The sequence below is a fragment of the Artemia sp. Qi Xiang Cuo genome, chromosome 9 (assembly GCF_049724085.1).
Source record: "Artemia sp. Qi Xiang Cuo chromosome 9, ASM4972408v1, whole genome shotgun sequence".
NCBI classification, from domain to species: Eukaryota; Metazoa; Arthropoda; class Branchiopoda; order Anostraca; family Artemiidae; genus Artemia; species Artemia sp. Qi Xiang Cuo.
The window spans coordinates 39,084,099-39,106,946 of NC_142802.1; the positions used below are offsets into that span (position 1 = coordinate 39,084,099).

Below are 22,848 nucleotides of genomic sequence, written 5' to 3' on the forward strand. Positions count from 1 at the left end.
CTTTCTTAGTTTAAATTGGGTCGATTTGACAAAAGTACAAAATAGTAAGTTAACGAATTTTGCATTTTACCATATTCATTCCAAAAAATTCGTTTGGATTTTGGAAAGAAGACAGGAATAAGGTTAAAATCTTCTGAGAAATTCAGGCCAATCCTCAATCTTTTTCAAATTTAAGAACGATTTTAGATTTTGATTCGGCTTTTACTATATTCAATATCTAAAGATATCACCACTTCTTTCTTAGAGTTTATAAATTGTACTACTGAATTTTGGACCTTCTCTGATAGATCTTGGAATTGGTATAAAATTGGGATTTAAATTTGATACTCCCTGAGGTTCTGTTGTAACTACTCTGTTTTTTTTTCGTATTCTTTATTATTTTGGTCTTTTAGTCCAAATATTACCGAATCTCAAAAAATTTTGGATGCTACCCCCTCCGTCGTGACGCCCTACATGTAGAATGAATGTGGAAAGCAGTATTCATTTGCTTTTACATGTATTGTGGCTTCGATTGTTCAAAATTTGTCTTAGTTAATGCTTCCGATCCGGGTCTTATTTAAATGCTTTAAGATATTTTTAAGACATTGCTGTTCGTTCTTTTTCTTCCTCTTCACCTGAACAAACCAATTCCTTAGATTCTATTGTGTTCTGCTTCTTCACTATTAGGACACACACTGGGTTGAAAGGCATGATACTATGATTACTGGGTTTTATTTAGTACAATGCCAGGTATTATTAGAACACAGACAGGGAGGAAATGATTGCTGTCGCTTAATGAATAGTAAGAGAAAAAGACTCTTAATCCTATAGATTGTTGGATGTTGTTGCTTGTGTCGCGTTTTCCTCGAATTTCTGTGTGTCATTATTTAGTACATGTCTTTGGAATTCCTAAGGGCTTTAACAGACTAGTCTGTTTATTCAGATTTTAACCGTTCGACTCGGATGTTTTGAACAGATTTGAAACTCCTTCCTATAAGGAAAAATTGCGCCTTTGCTCACCACTTTTCCCCCCCAAAATCAGCTATTCGCCGCCAAAAAAAATCAAAGTGGTTTTGGGGTCTAATACGTAGAATACCTCCTATCTCTTAAGAAAAACTACTCTCAACTCATCCAAAGACGTAGCCTTTTCTAATGCTTTCAAAAAGAAAAAAAGGTAAATATCAAGCTCAGTGATTTTTGTTTGCTCATTTCTTTCTCAATTGGAAAAGCTCGGAGAGTCGCAAAATTCTCAGTCGCCTAACAGACTTTTAGACAGTGTTTGCCATGAGCACAGACAAAAAGTATGTAATACTTTTTAATTACATACGTATTTGTAATACAATATATTACGTACTTTTTTGTTTGTGGTCATGAGTCAACCCAAAATTCTCGGATGGTTTTTCCTCAAGATTTATTTTTGACTTTCACGGCAAACTCGATATGAATATGGCCCAATGGCGTAGTCAGAGAAGAAAAAGAAAAATAATCGAAATCTCCATTTTTCCAAAGAAGTGTTGGAAGAAGTACTAGGGGGTAGTTAGCTTGGAATTTCCCTGTTCTTAGATTTAAAATAGCCTAAGGTAAGCTACCTTAACTATACGTATTTCCTAGTAGAACATCTGGGTATGCTAAACATAGGCAAGTGGCCTAATATTTTTTTTTTACAATAAACACAAAAGTTATTATGTTAAACATAGGTGAATGAAGCTTTTTAGAACTGGTTCAGGAGATTAGTATTAGTAAAGTTGGTAAATATTTACCAAATCATATTATTGAGTTACAACTAAAGTGAATATACCACTTGATGCCTTTTTTATGCTCTTTATAAAATTAATAATCTTTTTTGTTGGGAATGAATTTTAGCCCCCACCCCTATATATACCAATTCAGGGTGTATATTTGCACAATAGGGGGTGGGGGTAATTTTATTTCTGATGTAAATGAGAGGTAATTTTAAACTTTCCCCCCCCCACCCCCCTAATGTGCAAATATATAGCCTACCCTGAATGGTAAATTTTTACCAAATCATATTATTGAGTTTGGAATAAAGTGAATACACCATTCAATGCTTTTTTTTTATGCTGATTACAAATATAATAATCATTTCTATCAGAAATGAATTTCAGCCCAAAAGAGTTTGGGTTTTGCCTCCTTCTTTTGTGTTAAATTTTTAAAACCTACTGCGTCATTGGTGCTTTGGAGACTCTCTCTGCTGAGTTTCTATATAAAAATGATGCCCCCTAGAGAACCTATTTTTCCAGCTCTGAATCTTAAATTTGTATTATTCTTGTTGCTTGAAATATTTCTTATTTTGCAATTTTTTGTTTTCTTCAGTAATTGTGAGAAACAAGCTATAGTTTGGCAGTTATGTTATTTATGAATAATTGTAAGTACAGGTTAATTATATAACTGTTTAGAAATGGGTTCTGCATGCACTTCATAAATTTAATCTTTTTTCTTATTGTAAGGTAGCTAAAAATGAAAATAAGTGTAAAAATAGTTTTTGAGCATGGATTAAAGACATTTGAAGTAATGCTACTTGTTCTTCTTTGCTACTTGGGTTCTATTGTACATCTATATTTCAATATACTGGAGGGTGAATCTGTTGGTCTACCTTCAGGAGATTGATATTAGGTTGCTCTTTTAGATTCCTTATTTACCTTCCGTATTAGTTTTGTGATACCGCTATGTCCAAAAATTTGGTGGGAGTGATATACTTTCATCTTTTGAGTCTTTTAGTACCCTGCTGAAAGAATAGTTCCTGTTAAGATCTCAAAAAAACATGAGTTTTATGTATTATTCAGTTAAAAGCTCTTGAAAAAAAAACAAGAAAAGAGCTCCCTGGAAAAAGCAAAAAAAAATTAGGTCATGATTGCCAAATACATCAAGCTATTTATTATCACTCCTCTAGTTTTAGTTTTATTGCTTAGTTGTCCCTTTTTGAGTTGTAGTTCTTTGTTAAGATCTCAAAAAGCTAATGAGTTTTACATTACACACACACACACACACACACACACACACACACACACACACACACACACACACACACACACACACACACACACACACACACACACACACACACACACACACACACACACACACACACATATATATATATATATATATATATATATATATATATATATATATATATATATATATATATATATATATATATATATATATATATATATATATTTTAGTATATTCATTAAACCCCACCCCTTTAGTTTTATTGCTGAGTTGTCCCTTTTTGAGTTGTAGTTCTTTGTTAAGATCTCAAAAAGCTAATGAGTTTTACATTACACACACACACACACACACACACACACACACATATATATACATATATATATATATATATGTATATATGTATATATATATATATATATATATATATATATATATATATATATATATATATATATATATATATATATATATATATATATATATATATATATATATATATATATATATATATATTTCATTAAACCCCACCCCTTTTAGAAATCCTACATAGGCCAATCAGTTAAGTCCACTGTATTTAAATAATAGATTAAGTCATAATTTGTATATAAATTAAGTCATACCTGTGAGATAGGGCAGTTGCAAACCACAATTTCTGTATAATTACACAATTTCTGTAATAATACAATACAAATAATGCAATTTTGAACCATTTCTCATTGATTGACGCATACACACTAACCCGCTAATGCATGAATAAGTGGGAGGAGCTTTTTGTTTGCACTGAGAATGAAGAGCCAGAAATCATCTATGGTGAAATTACTGCCTAATTATATATACAGTGGGGGAATAAGGAGCCCCCCCTAGCGTAGTCTAAAGTAGTGTAATAAATCTCCTCTAACACTTTTTCACTTACACTTTTTCCCAAACACTGAAAGTCTGACCCATAAGCAAAATTGTCAAGGCTCCTTTGTAAAATTTTGAAAAATGCAGACACTGTTTTGGGATAAGATAAGATTTATTGCTGATAAACGGCTATCACAAGCCCAAAAGGGCAGAACTTGCACTTTAGCATCAAATAAGCTATTGATTATCACTTGTATCCAAAGATGTAGCCAATCGTTTTTTCTTTTCCTTTTTCTAATGCAGATAAAAACTTTAACTCAGATCCACAATTCTAAGTTAAGAATATTTCTAAGAAGCTGTAAGTTGAAAGTACATTCATAAACTGTTACAATCTTGGCCATACTATACTTATTTTAAATAGGTCAAATCCAATGCAAAAGCAGTAAATTTGGTAAGCAAATAGCTTATTTTAGGTGAGAAGCAGATTTTACTTTCTTAGTTTAAATTGGGTTGATTTGGCAAAAGTACAAAAATGGTAAGTTAACAAATTTCACATTTTACCATATTCATTCCAAAAAATTTGTTTGGATTTTGGAAAGAAGACAGGAATAAGGTTAAAGTCTTATGAGAAATTCAAGCCAAACCTCAATCTTTTGCAAATTTAAGAATGATTTTAGATTTTGATTCTGCTTTTACTATATTCAATATCTAAAGATATCACCACTATCACTGTAGGCTTCCAATCTGGGTCTTATTTGAATGCTATAAGATATTTTTAAGACATTGTTGTTTGTTCTTCTTCTTCCTCTTCCCCCAAAAAAACTAATTCCTTAGATTCTTCTGTGTTCTGCTTCTTCACTATTAGGATGCACACTGGGTTGAAAGGCATGATACTGTGATTACTGGGTTTTCATTTAGTACAATGCCAGGTATTATTAGAACACAGACACGGAGGAAATGATTGCTGTTGCTTAATCAATAGCAAGAGAAAAAGACTCTTAATCCTATAGATTCTTGGATGTTGTTGTTTGTGTTGCATTTTCCTTGAAGAGCTGGAAATTATCTATGGTGAAATTACCGCCTAATTATATATACAGTGCTCTATGTCTATATCTGCAAGATGCAGGCAAGATAGGGCATCTGCTACAGGAATGGTCTTTCCAGATTTGTATCTCAGCTTGATGTCATACAGCTGAACACCCAACATCTATTTGCTGCAGCCTTGGAGGTGTCTTTTGTATTAATTTCCCAAAGATCAACTCCAGAGGCTTGTGGTCTGGGGTCATGCAGATTGTTCTTCCAAACAGATATTTGTGGAATCTTTTACAAGCAAATGTTATTCCAAGCATCTCTTTTTCCATTTGCAAGTAATGCTGCTCTGTCTCACTTAGAGAGCAAGATGCAAAAGGAACAGTTGCTCCATCTACTGTCAGTTGTGCACCCAGACCATGCTGGGTCTGGAAAGACCCATCTGTCTTTCTTACTAGGTCTTGCAGGTATGTCATGGTTGGGTCTTGTCTTCGTTCCATGTGAATTCTCTTGTGGCTTGTAGTACTGCTCTCAGCTTGGCGTCATGTTCAGCATTGTTATGGCCATTGTCAATAACATCATCAACAATCAGCCCAACGTCCAGACTAAAGAGAGGGCCAGACATCACACAAGACACTGAGAGAATGGTTGGCCTGTGTGAAGTATGCGCCAAGTTTGCCCTGACCAACAGAAGGAGCCAATGATCCTGCACAAAATACAGATGGGTCAGTCAGGATCTGTTTATACCCTGTTGACCTAAACAGAGCAATTGAGATACTGCATTGCCCTGTACCCTTATTTGATGAAGTAGCAGCAAAGTACAAAGGCACCAAGAAATTCTTTAAAATGGATGCCTGAAATGAATACTGGTTGATGGTGTTGGACAAACCATCCTCCAGTTTGACAACTTTCAACACCATGTATGGTCAATATAAATGGAATTGATACCCATTTGGACTGATTTCTTACCAGGACCAAAGAGTTCACCCACTGTGTTGAGTTGGTCACTTTTTCTATGACCCCAAGTAACTCCAGCCTTTCCTGTACTTCTTTAAACTTAGCTTGCAGAGCAAACAGGAATTGCTTTGGTGGCTGTACAGTAGGGATTGCATCCTCTTTTAGATATATATTGCAGGTTCCAGGCAGTGTTCCTATGCCCTCAAAAATCTCACTGAATTCATCTAAAAGGTTTGTACTCCTGGTCTAATAGGGGCAGGACTGTTGATACTGATGACAAACTTGATCAGCAGAAGCTGTTCACTTGAATGGAGGCTGAGGATGGGTGCTCTATCTGTGCAGACCACATGGAAAGTATGGGTCTGGGGGTTTTGGCACTTGTAATGAACTTTGAGGTTGACTGTCCCCAGTACCTTCAGTTGTCCTCTGGTATAACTGGTCAGTACATCCACAGTAGGCAGCATTGCTGGCTTTTTTTGCCAATTTATCAAAGTCTCAGTGACAAAATGTTGGCCTCTGCACTGGTGTCAATCTTGAATGCAAGTTCAATATCATTCTCTACCAGTCTTATCAGCACATAAGGCTTTTCTGCCTTTTCTTCACTGTAGATGGACTCAATCATGAATTCCATCCCTTCTTCAGCTTTGCTTCTTGTTTCAAGTTTGTGTAATGCCTTGCTCTTGCACATTTTGGCAAAGTGGTTCATCTTCACCTGCACTGCTTCCCTTTTGCTTGGCACTTGTGGCTTCTTGAGTATGAGCCACCACAGAAATAACATACAGGGGAATTTTTGTGTCTTTGAACGACTTCCACCTCCTGTTTTATTGGAATTTAAGACTGTTTATTGAGCATTATGGCTTGGGTCTCTTGTACAGTTTCTATAGCTTGACTGCACTCAATTGCTTGAGCCATAGTAAGTGTCGTTCACAGTTCTTTGCCAGCACTTTCAACTGAGTAACATAGAATTTGATGGTCTCTCTATCCTTTTGGTATCTCTAGTGGAAAATGTATCTGGCAAAGATGGGGTTTGTACTTGGTTGAATATAGTTCTCAAACATATCCAGATAAACTTTTGGCTTATTTTGCTCTGTGTCAGTTAAAGTCCAAGTGGAGAATATGTCTTGCTCTTTTTCTACAGCCCAGATCAGTATCTGTTGACTGTATCTGTCAGTCAACAGACAGTCAACGTCAGTATGCATTTGACTGTATCTGTTTTCCCACTTAGTGGACCTGAGAACATGAGCTCAGAAATGTCATCTGAACCTTCCCCATTTGGATTTGAGATTGGGGTTTGACCAATTGATTGTTGGAGCTGGTGTGCTATCCATGTTGAACTCTTAAAACTTCTGCTTCTGACACCATGCAATGAACTTGTGACTTGGCTCATGTCAATTCAATTAGTAGATATTTATATTAGACCCAAGCACCTGAAAACAAAATACAAATAAACAACAACTTCTTAAGTAACAAAACAATCAAATCATTTCACCCACTCAGACTGATGATGCAGTTTTCTTGTATAATTGTCTGTTGCACACTTATTGAGTTGATATGAGTGCCCCCCAGCTAAATTAAAGACATTCAAATAGCCATCAACCATCTAGTAGCCGTCCCCCTCCTCTCCTTTTCTCTCTGCCATCAACTGAATTTAGAAAGTAAATAATACAGAAATCCTTTGAAACAAAAGGATCAATCAGTTTATATGGTGATAGTCCAAAGGAAGACTGAATAAAGCAAAGAGCTCTAGTTAGGAGTTGAATCACAGAAAAGCTAATGGAGAGGCAGGTTTGATAATTTGTAAGGGTGCCATCATTAAAAAAAAACATGCCCGTCCAAGTGATCCCTCCAACCACTCCAATTTCTGGTTTTTATAATAGAGATTTTCCATTTTTGTCTGCCCTCTTTGATAGTTCCATCTGTCAAACAATTTCACAACCAACTTGTTTCAGGGAAGGTCAAGTCTCCAGCACTCTTGATCTGGTTATTATCAGTAACTCTGACCTCTTTAGTAAGAATATAATAACCACACGCAGTGGCAGATTTAAGTATTTGCTACCAGTAGGCTATTTTGATTTTGCCACCCTACTTACCCTTACAAATAAAATCTGTTTTTACAATCATTAAAAACAAATTTTTATTAATGAAATAGTAACATTAAAGTTTCTGAAATATCTTTGTTGAGTTAATAATTGATAAGTATAAGTAATAAATAATAATACCTTCTGTCTGTTATTAACATGATTGTCAATTACAAAATCCTTGTGAAGGTGAAGGTTTAGTTTTACTAATTATTTTTGCTAGTCAATACTCATTGATTTTTGTAAATTATATGAGTATGTTAATTGTTATAGAAGAACAATCAATATAAACAATATAATTTAATATTCGATATCAGTTTATTCTTTTATTTAATATAATCTGTATACAAATCAAATTATACTGACAATGCTCTTTTATGCACTTTTTTATTTGCAAAATCTTCACTTATAACTTCAAATAACAGTCTATTCATTATTTCTGACTCTATAGACAAAAGTTATAGGGGATTCAGCTTTTCTTGACATAAGGTTGATCACAGGTAATTTCCCACCCATTTCAAACAGGAAAAACTTCTTTTGCCAGAATGATTTGTTGCTGGTGTACAAAGGGCTGTGCAAACTGCTATGTGCAAATTTGGATAAGTATTATGCAAGCCTTGTTGTTGTAGAAATAAAGATATACTTCTTAAAGACCCATAGTCTGGTTTTGTTAAGATGGTTTTTGGAAGTTATATGGCATTGAAGATGTAAACACTCTTGAACAAAATTATTCTCTAAGTCATTTGGATTAATTTTTTCTTAGAATAGGGCCTTTTCCTTAATGATGATTTTCATTTGCTTATTTTGGTTAGAAACATAAATTTTTCATTAAAGCTATTGTAAGCCTCCTGACATTTTTTTTTAATTCCAATACAAGTCTATCAATGAGGATGAGAAATGTTTTTGCTCTAAAATTACCACTTGCAGTCATTTTTATTTCTTCATTTGGTGTTTCATCATATGTTTTTTTTCTTTTTGGCTGTCTTTTACCCATATCTTTTGAATACTCTTCCAACACACTTAATTCCATTGCATTTTGTTCAAAATACTCAAAATTTCCTAGCTGAGATACAAAAACTTGCAAAGAGATTTGTAAATATTAGCAACTGTGATCAAGTCTATTATTGAAGTTTGAATTTCTTTACTCACTTTGTTAATCCTCTCTAATAATACATTCCACATTACAACCATAATCTCTGTCTCAAGTTTTTCTAGGTTCAAAAGTATTCCAGTTGCTTTGTCTTGCATTACAGGCTTTTTCTAAAAATCATCTTTGATTGTTTCTAAAGTCTTAATGACTTCAAACAAAAAATCTCTTAAACTCTTACAAGCGTCTTCTCTAGCTGACCAACAAGTCAAATTTATTCTTTTTAATGCTTTCCCTTTCATAATTTCAGACATTAATTTTTGCCAGCGTTGTGTCAAACTTGCAAAAAAATGTAGATTTCTTGAAGCAACATCAAGATGCAACAAGCTTCTGTGGAAGATTCAGCAGTTGTAGTTGCAACTAAATTCAATGAGTGGCCCAAGCAAGGAACAAAAAAAGCAAATGGTGCTTGTCATTGAGTTTTAACCTGTAAGCCATTGTATATACCAGCCATATTTGCAGCATTATCATATGACAGTCCACAACCATCTTCAATATTTATGCCCAGTCTGTTAAGTTCGGAAATAATGCAGGAAAACATTTCTTCTGCTTTATGTCCTACTGAGGGCAAAAACTTTACCAATCTTTCACATGGTTCACCTGTTTCCAAAATGTATCTAACAACAAAAGTAAGTTGGTCCACATGTGCTATGTCTGGTGTAGAATTGACAATTAAAGAAAAATATTTCATTTTTTGTATCTTGTCTCTAATTTGCTTTAAGACTTTATGACTCATCAAAAGAATAAACTCATTGCAAATGGTTTTAGACAAGTAACTCATTTAATATGACTGTCTAAAAAAGGGTCGAATTCAGCAAACTGTTCCAAAATCCTATAATAATTTTTTGTGGATCGCCAAACTTTTCATTTTTTCCCCTGAAAGCAAGGCCTCTTGAACATAGTTGTTTCACCATGGCAACAACTCTCTTCAGAAAGTTTTGCCAATATTTAATTTCTTCATCAATCTGGACATGCAGCAAATTATCAAGTCGGCCATCTATGTTAGATCTTAGTTTCAAACTAAGAATACTAGATTTATGGTGTGCTGAGATTTCATGTTGAGATACTCAGTGTTCTGCATTTTTCTAGTCAGTGAACCCTTTGTTCTCAAATTGAGTTTTATTTTCTGAATGCCAAACAAGGCCCACAAAAAAACAGATTTGTTAGTTTCAGAATAAACCAATTTTGGTCATTAACTTCATTGTTTTTCATTTTTTTTTCGAAAATACTCATTGGCAAGAAATGATGCTGATCAGCATATATTTTTTCACTTTTCAAAAAGTCACAAGACTTGTTTTGATCAAAGCCTTTCCTAACAATAATCTCCCTTATAGAATCATTGATTTCCCATAAGGCTGGATCTTTGTTGAGATTAATAACACTTTCTACCTTCAATTCTAATGTAAGATTTGGAGATACATCTTTACTTTTGAAATTAGTTGATGATTCCACCACTTCTTCAAAGAGAATAGTTCTTCTTCTTCTTCTAATTCAGAGCAGGCCGGCTATTCAGTTGGTACTATTTAGCCCTCTTCTTTTTGCTTCATTCTGTGGGCTACAGAGCTACTGTCTTGGTTGTCTCTTATTTATTAGACATTCTCAGATATCTTTCAGTAGATCTTTTGACTGAAGGAGTTCAAATATAAGATGATAGATATTGATTTCTGTGCTCTGTGTGCAGGTATAGTTGGCTAGGCTCTTGGCTGATAGTGAGATTTTGTGGTGTTTGAGGCATTTTAACAGTTTACAAAGCAAGTTATGTTTTGCAGACGTCAGCATATTACATTCAAATAGGCAATGGTCAATTGTTTCATTATTCATATTACAATGCTGCAAAGAGGGGACAGGGGAATTGAACCACTTGAATTAGAAAGCTTATATGAGAATGCAAGGAAATTTAGTCCATTTGTTCCAGAACGAATTCTATGATAAATTTTAGAAAGATACTTATTGGGAAAGGGGGAAAGGATAGGATTTATCTTATTAAAATTAATATCTGATAGCCTCAATCGGTAAATATCTCTAATTGGGATTGGTCTCCCACTTGGCTGGTCAATATTTATAACATTTTTTGCTGTTTCATCAACCTGATGATTACCACTTATGCCAGAGTGGCTAGGAATGTACTGAAAATAAGTTTTTATGCCACTTGAAGCAAGATTATCAATAATACTGAGACAATAATAAGTGTGAATGTCCAACTTATATTGAGGAGCTGAGGCCAGCAACTCAAGGCTTGATAGGGAGTCGGAATATATGATAATATTATTTGAATTTGCAATCAAAGGTTGGTTTTCCTTAAGGTGTTATAATGCCATGATTATGGCATTTAACTCAGCAGACATTATAGATAAATTATTATATGATCTCTCGCCCATTGCAATTTTTAGGTGAGGAAGGAAAACACCACTTGCAACCTTCTCAATTATTTTTGACCCATCAACAAATATTTGGAAGTGATTTTTATAGGTAATTGTATTAAGTTCTGTAAATTTATTCTGGACAAAAGCAATGGGGGTTAAATCTTTATTCCACTTTGAGAACTCATTATTTATTATGGGACTTGACCAATTCCATGGGGGGGGGGGATGGGGGCAAAGTATGTGCAATAGACTGTGCTGGTATGGGGAACTTGTTCTGAATATTGGCATACTCATCTGCAATGCCTCTATACATGGCTGGATTTCTTAACCAATTATGTAATGTGTGTGAGCTATTTGATTCAATTTTTGTAAGATGTGTTATCAAGAGAAACTTACGTCTCTCCCTTATTGTTGTTAATCCACTCTCTATAAGCAGAAACTTGGTGCTTGTGGGTTTCCTAAGACCAAATATGAGACGTATTATATCATTTTGTGTTGTTTCAATTTTTTGCATCTGGGTCTTTGCACATGCACCATAGACGGTGAGCCCATAGTCAATATGGGGTCTTATATGTGATTTATAAAACTGGAGTAAGGTTTTCTCCTTACATCCCCAAGGTGTGGAAAGAAGTCTTTTTAGTATATTTGTTTTTCTATAGCATTTTTTTATTGTGTTTGAAATGTGGAGGTGGAAATGAAGTTTTTGGTCAAGCATGAGACCTAGGTAATTAATATGATTATCTTCTGGAATAGTTGTTTTATTTAGAGTTAGTTTTGCATTAACTTGGTTGCGCTTCCGGTGAAATTGGATTATTTTTGACTTGGTGGGTGCATTGGGTAAATCTGGATGTTGAGAGAATTTTTCAAACTGCAAAAGTGACTTTTGCAGATTTGACTGTGCTATCTGAAAGGTGTTGCCAGATGACCATAGCACCAGATCATCAGCATATTGTAGATTCGTGTGGGGAGGTTCATGTCCCAGAGATATAGGGCAAATAGGAGGCAACTGAGGACTGCTCCCTGAGGTAGGCCTTTGGTTATTGTCTTTTGGGGTGAAGAGGCTGAACCAACACAAACGATGAAATTTCGGACTTCTATGAAGGATTTAATAAAAGATACTAGCTTAGGGGGTACTCCAAGGTTTGCAAGTCTGTTTAAAAGGATTTGGTGGTTCACATTGTCATATGCCCCTTCAAAATCTAGGAAAGCTGCCACTAGGACATTATTTTTTGTGAAAGATTCATTTATTGCATTTGTTAGCAAAATGAAAGCATCTGTTGTGGAGTGGTGTTTCCTGAATCCAGTTTGAGTGTGAGGGATCATATTATTTTTTTCAACAAACCAGAGGAGTCTGTGATAGATTATTTTCACCATTATTTTCCCCATCACAGGAGTAATCATTATGGGCCTATAAGACTCAGGGTTATCTTTGGGTTTATTTTTCTTTAGGATTGGTAGGAGGGAGGAACATTTCCATATATTGGGGAACCTAGAAAATGCCCAAGCGTGATTATAACAATTTAGCAGTTCTTGTTTGTATGAAGTTGTGAGATTCTTTATCCATGTAGGGTGTATATTGTCATAGCTGCCGCTTGTTTTGGTCCTAATATGATGTATTACATTATTCAATTCCTGGATTGAAAATGGATTAGTTATGTACTCGGATCCTGGGCGTGGTTGGTAACTTGGGTTCATAGGAATTGTGGACATTTTGCTTCGATTATTTGATGTTAGCTTATTAACAAAAAGAGTTGCAAATAGGTTAGCTTTTTCATTATCATTGTCATAATGGGTATTATTATGTATAAGCTCATACAGGAGTGGGTTGGGGGAAGTCTTTTTCCCACAGATGTGGCTTATGACTTTATGTATAATTGGCTCATGTGTTTCTCTGGAGAGATTATTTGCAAAATTATTCCGGTAGTTATATTTGGCATTTATTATAGTCCTTTTTAGATTAGATTCTGCTTGTAATTTTTTTTAAACATGTAGTAGGTGATGGTTTTTTTATGAATTCTGTCCTACCTGCCTTTTTTATCCTCCATTTATTTAGGCACTCATTTGTCCACTATGCTTTAGGAATTTGTTTAGGGAATGTTTTCTTAGGTGTTGTCCTGGGGATAGCATGATTAGCTGTATTTATTAGTAAAGATGTCAAGGCTTCAACATGCGTGTCAACTGTTGTGTTAGAAATGCAATAACTTTGGGTGAAACTTGTAATTTCATCTTTTAGCTTATTTTGGAACATAGACCAATTTGCTTTAGTGTTGATATATTTGGAGGTGTGTAATAGAGTTTCAGCAGGTTCATTTAGGGAGCAAACTATAGCAATGTGGTCAGTACATAGACTATAAATTTTATTTATATAAATTTTGTTCAAAAAATTTAATGACACAATTTGTAGCTCAATTGTGGAGAATCTGCCACTTTTGGGGTTGAAATATGTATTCAGGTTTGGAGGGGTAGCAACAGCTAATTCATTATTATTTGAAGTCATATGCTCAATGAATTTACCAGCTTTATTTGCTGGTTTATTCCCCCACAAAAGGCTGCGGGCATTGAAATCTCCATAAATAATGATATTTTTTAACATATTAGAATTATTTATATAATTAAAGAAATCTTTGGCATCTGTAGTTTGGCCATTAGGGTTATAAAAGCTTATTGTGTAGGTTTTTAAATTATTCAGCCAAACACTGATACCAATTACATCAACATCATTTGCAAAATCTGGAAAATTGATGCCACAAAATTTTATATTATTTTTAACTAATAAAGCTACCCCACCTCCTTCTCTCTCTAAAGATCTATCCTTTCTGAGGATAGTATATCCCAGAGACTTAATTTTTTGATTTTGGGTTAAATGAGTTTCCTGGAGGCAAGCAATATTAATGGAATTATTATTCATAAAAGATATTAGTTCATTTAGCTTATTTTCTGTGAGTGATCTTACATTCCATGGGAGTATTGATATATGTTGTGTTGTTGATTTATTCTTCACATGACTGTGTATCAATGTTCAGCTTTGTTAAAAGTAAAGCAAGATCTTTTTTTGCTTGAATGAGCATATCATCAGGGATGTAGATTTTTGCCAATTTTGCAATGATTTTTGATTTTTCTAGTTGATTTATGTTTGTTGCAGGAATTTCATTACTGTTTGGAATGATTTTGTATATATTTGGGGATTGCATTTTGGGTTGTGCATCCTGTTTGTTAGTTAGGGGATTGATTCCTGGTAGTTTTTCTGGTTTGTTTCTTCTTGGGAGAGGGGGGGGCAGGCTGACCTCATCGCACCGGACAAGGAGGCTTGCTGGCTTGGTGATTCCGTCTGATAGGGATTGGAGCTAGGGGGCAGCGCAGATGGGGGTGGAGCGGGGGGGCGGGATGCCGCGGGGGCACGGGACTGGGGGGGGGTGGTTGATTTCATTACAGGCTTGATTTGCTATTGTTGGGTAGCATTTGCTTCCATTGCTGTAAAGGGGTATGGGATGGCCTTTTCTGTTGATATTTGGAGTGTTAGAGCTCTTTTCTTGTACGCAGGGCATAATGATTTATTTGTAGATTCATGTGGGCCTTTGCAATTGATGAATGTAGGCTGAGTGTTGTTGCAAGTTGTCAGCTCTTTAGGATGGAAAGCTTTACAATTACTACAATCTCGGAGAATTTCATTGCATTTGTTTGTTGTGTGTCCCAGTTTGTGACACTTCTGAAACTGGATAGGCTTAGGTTTGTATTCCTTGTGTGGTTTGATTTTCCCAAATAGGAATAATTTTTCTGGGATATTAATTTTTCCTTCAGTGTGAGTAAGAAGGATATACTAGTGTTTAGGCCATTAGAGTTAGGTTTGCCAAGTTGGGTAACATCCTCAACTGGGATTGTGTTTCCAGTCCTATCTGAGAGGCCTTCTTTTAACTCCTGAGTGGATATCTCTGGGGGAACATTATAAACTACTGTTTTTGTTGGTGATTGTTTTGGGTTCCAATTAGATGCAATAATTGGGGTATTCAGAAGGGATTTTAGGTTAATTATTGTATCTGCTGATTTCTGATCTTCTACAGCTATTAGCTGAGATCCATCACGGTTAATATTAAGAGAGAACATTGATTTTAGCAATTTAAAAATTGCAACTCTTATTGCAGTGATCAATTTTATTTCAAAGGGGGTAGTGGGAGTAATTTTAAGGTAAATTCCTAAGTTTTTGGAGGGAGGATCTTGGGCAGGGATAGGGGAAATGCTTTAGATTGGAGAGATTTTTTTCCTTTTCTTAGAGCTTCTAGAGAGGACCTCTTGAAACCCATTATCATCATTTATGGTTACATTAGCCCATACACTTATCATTGTCCTATTCTTTGAATTGGAGCTGTCATTTGAACTTTGAGATAGTGTGCTTGACCAGCCAAGATGGGTATCTTTCAATATGGCACTTTCACTGGAATTTGATTTGGGATCTGGTGGGACTTTTTTTTGGAGGACTTCTAAACATTGCCTATTGGAAAAAGCATTAAACAAAAAAAAAAAAAAAAAAAACAAAACTTAAACAAGAAGGGAAAATAGAATGATATCAAAACGTCTGCACTATACTATGGGGAGGAGAAACACCACAGTATAGCCCTGAGGATGAGTTGAGCAGGATTGGTTTGGTACAACTGCTGATTAGAAGCGATAATAATTCACAAGAAAATATATTTTAATTTTCTTATAAAGTTGCTGTTGTTGTTGTCAAACAACAATGTTGTCACTTTGAGAATTCATTATTTATTATGGGACTTGACCAATTCCATGGGGGGGATTGGGGGAAAGTAGGTGCAATAGACTTTGCTGGTACGGGGAACTTCTTCTGAATGTTGGCATACTCATCTGCAATGCCTCTATACATGGCTGGATTTCTTAACCAATTATGTAGGGTGTGTGAGCTATTTGATTCAATTTTTGTGAGATGTTTTGTCAAGAGAAAACTACGTCTCTCCCTTATTGTTGTTAATCCACTCTCCATAAGCAGAAACTTGGTGCTTGTGTTGTTTAAATTTTTTGCATCTGGGTCTTTGCACATGCACCATATACAATGAGCCCATAGTCAATATGGGGTCTTATATGTGATTTATAAAACTGGAGTAAAGTTTTCTCCTTACAACCCCAGGGTGTGGAAAGAAGTCTTTTTAGTATAGTTATTTTTCTATAGCATTTTTTTATTGTGTTTGAAATGTGGAGGTGGAAATTAAGTTTTTGATCAAGCATGAGACCTAGTAATTAATATGATTATCTTCTGGAATAGTTGTTTTATTTAGAGTTAGTTTTGCATTAACATGGTTTTGCTTCCGGTGAAATTGGATTATTTTTCAAATTATAAAAGTGACTTTTGCAGATTTGACTGTGCTATCTCAAAGGTGTTGCCAGATGACCTTAGCACCAGATGGCCAGCATATTGTAGATTCGTGTGGGGTAGGTTCATGTCCCAGGGATATAGGGCAAACAGGAGGCAACTGAGGACTGCTCCCTGAGGCCTTTGGTGGTTGTCTTTTGGGGTGAAGAGGCTGAACCAACACAAACAATGAAACCTCGCACTTCTATGAAGGATTTTATAAAAGATACTAGCTTGGGGGGTAGTCCAAGGTTTGCAAGTTTATTTAAAAGGATTTGGTGGTTCACATTGTCATATGCCCCTTCAAAATCTAGGAAAGCTGCAACTAGGACATTATTTTTTGAGAATGATTCATTTATTGCATTTGTTAGCAAAATGAAAGCATCTGTTGACGAGTGGTGTTTCCTGAATCCAGTTTGAGTGTGAGGGATCATATTATTTTTTTCAACAAACCAGAGGAGTTTGTGACAGATAATTTTCTACATTATTTTCCCCTTCACAGGAGTAATCATTATGGGCCTATAGGACTCAGGGTTCTCTTTGGGTTTATTTTTCTTTAGGATTGGTAGGAGGGACGAACATTTCCATATATTGGGGAGCATAGAAGATGCCCAAGCGTGATTATAACAATTTAGTAGTTCTTGTTTGTATTAAATAAAAAAAACAAGTTTTTTAAAATGAAAGTAAGGAGCGACATTAAAACTTAAAACGAACAGAAATTATTCCGTATATGAAAGGGGCTGTCCCCTCCTCAACGCCTCGCTCTTTACGCTTAAGTTTTTTATTGTTTTAAAAAATAAAGTTATGAGAAAGAGTCAAACTTTGGCGTAAAGAGTGGGGCGTTGAGGAGGGGACATCCTCTTTACTATACGGAATAATTTCTGTTCGTTTTAAGTTTTAATTTCGCTCCTTACTTTCAGTTAAACAAACTTTTTTTTTATTTAATATCTGATCGTTTTTTAGTTAATGCAGCTTTTATTTTGGCTCGCCGTCATTGAATAAGTAAACAAAATTTGCATAAAAATTTTACTTTTCTTTTGCTAAATGGCTGTCTCTAAATTTGGTTCTGACGTAATTTACAAATTAACTTACGTAACGAACTTCTATAGTCGTATATTTTTCTTCAGGAAAAAAATACAAAGTTGCAGATTTTCTGATACGCTGAATCTGACAGTGATTTTCATTAAATTTTTTTCACTTTTAGGGGATGTTTCCCCCCTCTTTAAAAAATCAGGTAAGTTTTCTCAGGCTCGTAGCCTTTGATGAGTAATACTAAACTTAACAAAATTTATATATTTATAATCAGCATTATAATCATCTTCTTTTGATACATTTATTGACATCAAAGTTCCGTTTTTAAAAGTTTCGCTTACTATTGAGCCGTATCGCTTGTTTTTTTTATTTTTTTTTTATTACGTTTATGTTATTACGTATATGATGGGGTTCTCCCCTTAGTCAATACCACGCTCTTTACGTTAAAAGGTAAAAAAATTTAATTCACACACCCCTGAATCACAAAGGCCGTTTAATTAGAATAGATAGCTTTTTTGAAAGCACTAAAAAAAACAGTTGCGTAAAGAGCGAGGTATTGACTTGGGGGAGAAACCCCTCATATACGTAATAATTTCTGTTCATTTTAAGTTCTAATGTTGCTTCTTACTTTCAGTTGAAAAAACTTGTTTTTTTTAAATTTAATTTCTGATCGTTTTTTAAATAATGCTTGGAAATCCGGTGCCCCCTTCATAGAAATGTTCCTTACCCCAAAGAAACATCCTCCACGGAAACATTATTCCGATTAACCCCCTCCTCAAGCCCCCCTCCCCCCCCACCAAAAAAAATTCTTCCTGAAAATGTCTGTATACTTCCCAATAACCAATACAATATGCAAGCAATGGGCAAATTTGCAGCCCTTCCCCTGGGAACTGTGGGGGATTAAGTCATCGTAAAATACATATTTATTAGATGTTCGACTATGATAAACAAAATGGCTATCTCAAAATTTTCATTGGGTGACTTTGAGAAAAAAATGAGCGTGGGAGCGGGCCTAGTTGCCCTCCATTTTTGTTGGTCACTTAAAAAGGGCACTAGAACTTTTAATTTATGTTCCAATGAGCCCTCTTACGATATTATAGGACCACTGGGTCGATACAACTAACCCTGGGAAAAAAAAAAACAACAAACAAATAAACACGCACCCGTGATCTTTCTTCTGGCAAAAAATGCAAAATTCCACATTTTTGTAGATAGGAGCTTGAAACCTCTACAGTAGGGTTCTCTGATACGCTGAATGTGATGGTGTGAATTTCATCAAGGTTCTATAATTTTTAGGGGGTCTTTCCCCCTTTTTTCAAAAATCAGCCAAATTTTCTCAGGCGCGTAACTTTTGATGGGTAAGATTAAACTTGATGAAATTTATATATTTGAAATTAAAATTAAAGTCTGATTCTTTTGATGTATCTATTGGTACCAAAATTCCGGTTTTTAGAGTTTCGGTTACCATTGAGCCGGGTCGCTCCTTACTTACAGTTCGTTACCACGAACTGTTTGATGAAGGGGTGAGATTCTTTATCCATGTAGGGTGTATATTGTCATAGCTGCCGCTAGTTTTGGTCCTAATATGATGTATTGCATTATTCATTTCCTGGATTGAAAATGGACTAGTTATATACTCGGATCCTGGGCATGGTTGGTAAGTTGGGTTCATAGGAATTGGGGACATTTTGCTTTGAATATTTGATGTTAGCTTATTAACAAAAAGAGTTGCAAATAGCTTAGCTTTTTCATTATCATTGTCATAATGGGTATTATTATGTATAAGCTCATACAGGAGTGGGTTGGGGGAAGTCTTTTTCCTACAGATGTGGCTTATGACTTTATGAATAATTGGCTCATGTGTTTCTCTGGAGAGATTATTTGCAAAATTATTCCAGTATTTATATTTAGCATCTATTATAGTCCTTTTTAGATTAGATTCTGCTTGTAATTTTTTTAAATATATAGTAGGTGATGGTTTTTTTTATGAATTCTGTCTTAGCTGCCTTTTTTATTCTCCATTTATTTTGGCACTCATTTGTCCACCATCCTTTAGGAATGTGTTTAGGGTAGGTTTTCTTAGTTGTTGTCCTGGGGATAGCATGATTAGCTGTATTTATTAGTAAAGATGTCAATACTTCAGCATGTGTGTCAACTGTTGTGTTTGAAATGTATGAATTTTGGGTGAAACTTGTGATTTCATCATTTAGCTTATTTTGGAACATAGACCAATTTGCTTTAGTGTTGATATATTTGGAGGTATGTGGTAGAATTTCAGCAGGTTCATTTAGGGAGCACACTATAGCAAAGTGGTCAGTACATAGACTATCAATTTTATTTATATAAATTTTATTCATAATATTTAATGACACAATTTCTAGGTCAATTGTGGAAAATCTGCCACTTTTGGGGTTGAAATAAGTATTAAGGTTTGGAGGGGTAGCAACAGCTAGTTCATTATTATTTGAAGTCATATACTTAATCAATTTACCAGCTTTATTTGCTGGTTTATTCCCCCACAAAATGCTGTGGGCATTAAAATCTCCACAAATAATGATATTTTTTAACATATTAGAATTATTTATATAATTAAAGAAATCCATGGCATCTGTAGTTTGGCCATTAGGGTTATAAAAGCTTATTATGTAGGTTTTTATATTACTCAGCCAAACACTGATACCAATTGCATCAACATCATTAGCAAAATCTGGAAAATTGATGCCACAGAATTTTATATTATTTTTAACTAATAGAGCTACACCACCTCCTTTTCTCTCTGATGATCTATCCTTTCCCAGGATAGTATATCCCAGAGACTTAATTTGTTGATTTTGGGTTAATTGAGTTTCCTGGAGGCAAGCAATATTAATGGAATTCTTATTCATAAAAGATATTAGTTCATTTAGCTTATTTTCTGTGAGTGATCTTATGTTCCACTGGAGTAATGATATGTGTTGTGTTGTTGATTTATTTTTCATATGACTGTGTATCAATGTTCAGCTTTGTTAAAAGTAAAGCAAGATCTTTTTTTGCTTGAATGAGCATATCATCTGGGATGTAGATTTTTGCCAATTCTACAATGATTTTTGTCTTCTGTAGTTTATATATGTTCATGGCCTGAACTGCATTACTGTTTAGAATGAATAAGCATATGTTTGGGGATTGCATGTTTGGTTGTGCATCCTGTTTGTCAGTTAAGGAAATAATTCCTGTTAGTGTTTCTGGTTTGTTTCTTCTTGGGAGGGGGGGGGACAGGCTGACCTCATCTCACCGGACAAGGAGGCTTGTTGACTTGGTGATTCCTTCTGATAGGGAGGTGAGCGAGGGGGCTTAGAAGATGGTGTTTTGTACGGGGTACTGGATGCATTGGGGGCGTTTGACTTGGGGGATTTGGTTGGTTTCATTATGGGCTTTATTTGGTATTGTTGGGCAGCATTTGCTTCCATTGCTGCAAAGCGGTATGGGATGGCTGTCTCTATTACTATTTGGAGTGTTAGAGCTCTTTTCTTATATGCAGGGCATAGTGATTTATTTGTAGATTCATGTGGGCGTTTGCAATTGATACATGTAGGTTGAGTGTTGTTGCAAGCTGTCAACTCTTTAGGATGGTATGCTTTACAATTACTACACTCTAGGAGAATTTCATTGCATTTGTTTGTTGTTTGTCCCATTTTGAGACACTTATGACACTGTATAGGCTTAGGTTTGTATTCCTTGTGTGGTTTGATTTGCCCAAATAGGAATAACTTTTCTGGGATACTAATTTTTTCCCTCCAGTGTGAATAAGAAGGATCTACTAGTTTTTAGGCCATTAGAGTTAGGTTTGCTAAGTTGGGTAGCATCTTCAACTGGGATTGTGTTGCCAGCCCTATCTGAGAGCCCTTCTTTTAACTCCTGAATGAATATCTCTGGGGGAACATTATAACTACTATTTTTGTTGCTGATTGTTTTGGGTTCCATTTAGATGCATTAATTGGGGTATTCAGAAGGGATTTTAGGTTAAATATTGTGTCTGCTGATTTCTGATCTTGGACAGCTATTAGCAGAGATCCATCATGGTTAATATTAAGAGAGAATATTGATTTTGTCAATTTAAAAATTGCAACTCATATTGCAGTAATCTTTTTTATTTCAAAGGGGGTAGTAGGAGTAATTTTAAGGTAAATTCCTAAGTTTTTGGAGGGAGGATCTTGGGCATGGAGAGGGGAAATGCATTTGATTGGGAAGATTTTTTACCTTTTTTTTGAAGCTTCTAGAAAGGACCTCTTGAAACCCATTATCATCATTTATGGTGACATTAGCCCCTACTCTTATCATTGTCCTATTCTCAGAATTGGAGCTATCATTTGAACTTTGAGATAGTGAGATAGGGACTTTTTTGGAGGACTTCTAATCATTGCCTATTGGAAAAAGCTTTAAACAAAAACAAAACTAAAACAAGAAGGGATAATAGAATGATTATCAAATCGTCTGCACTATACTATTGGGAGGAGAAACACCACAGTATAGCCCTGAGGATGAATTGAGCAGGATTGGTTCGGTACAACTGCTGATTAAATGCGATAATATTTCACAAAAAAAATTATTTTAAATTTCTTATAAAGTTGCTGCTGTTTTTTGCAGGTGCAGGTGGGCTTTTCAGTAGTGTTCTTCTTCTTCTATTTCACAGCAGGCGGGCTTTTCAGTTGATAATATTTAGCCCTTTTCCTTTTGCTTCACTCTGTGGGCTACAGAGCTACTGGCTTGGTTGTCTCTTATTTATTAGATATTCTCAGATATCTTTCAGTAGATCTTTCGACTCGAGGAGTTCGAATATAAGATGATAGATATCGATTTCTGTGCTCTATGTGCAGGTATAGTCGGCTAGGTTCTTGACTGATAGTGAGATTTTGTGGTGTTTGAAGTACTTTAACAGTTTACAATGCAAGGTATGCTGTGCAGACGTCAGCATATTACATTCAAATAGGCAGTGGTCAATTGTTTCATTATTCATAATACAATACCTGCAAAGAGGGGGACAGGGGAACTGAACCACATGAATTAGGAAACTGATACGAGAATGGAAGAAAATTTAGGCCATTTGTT

The 22,848-nt window shown here is 35.1% G+C and overlaps 1 protein-coding gene across 2 annotated transcripts in view; it reads left to right on the forward strand.

The window, feature by feature from the left end:
• Positions 1-1,440: 1,440 nt before the first annotated feature.
• Positions 1,441-22,848, forward strand: part of cass (apoptosis inhibitor cassowary) — a 36,340-nt gene continuing 14,932 nt past the window's right edge. Inside the window, exons 1-2 of one of the 2 annotated variants that reach the window (XM_089094542.1) lie at positions 1,460-1,559; positions 9,260-9,438. The gene's annotated coding sequence lies outside the window, so the exon portion shown is untranslated. Of the gene's footprint in view, positions 1,560-9,259; positions 9,439-22,848 lie in introns of both variants that reach the window. The other variant, XM_089094541.1, reaches the window with a different exon arrangement.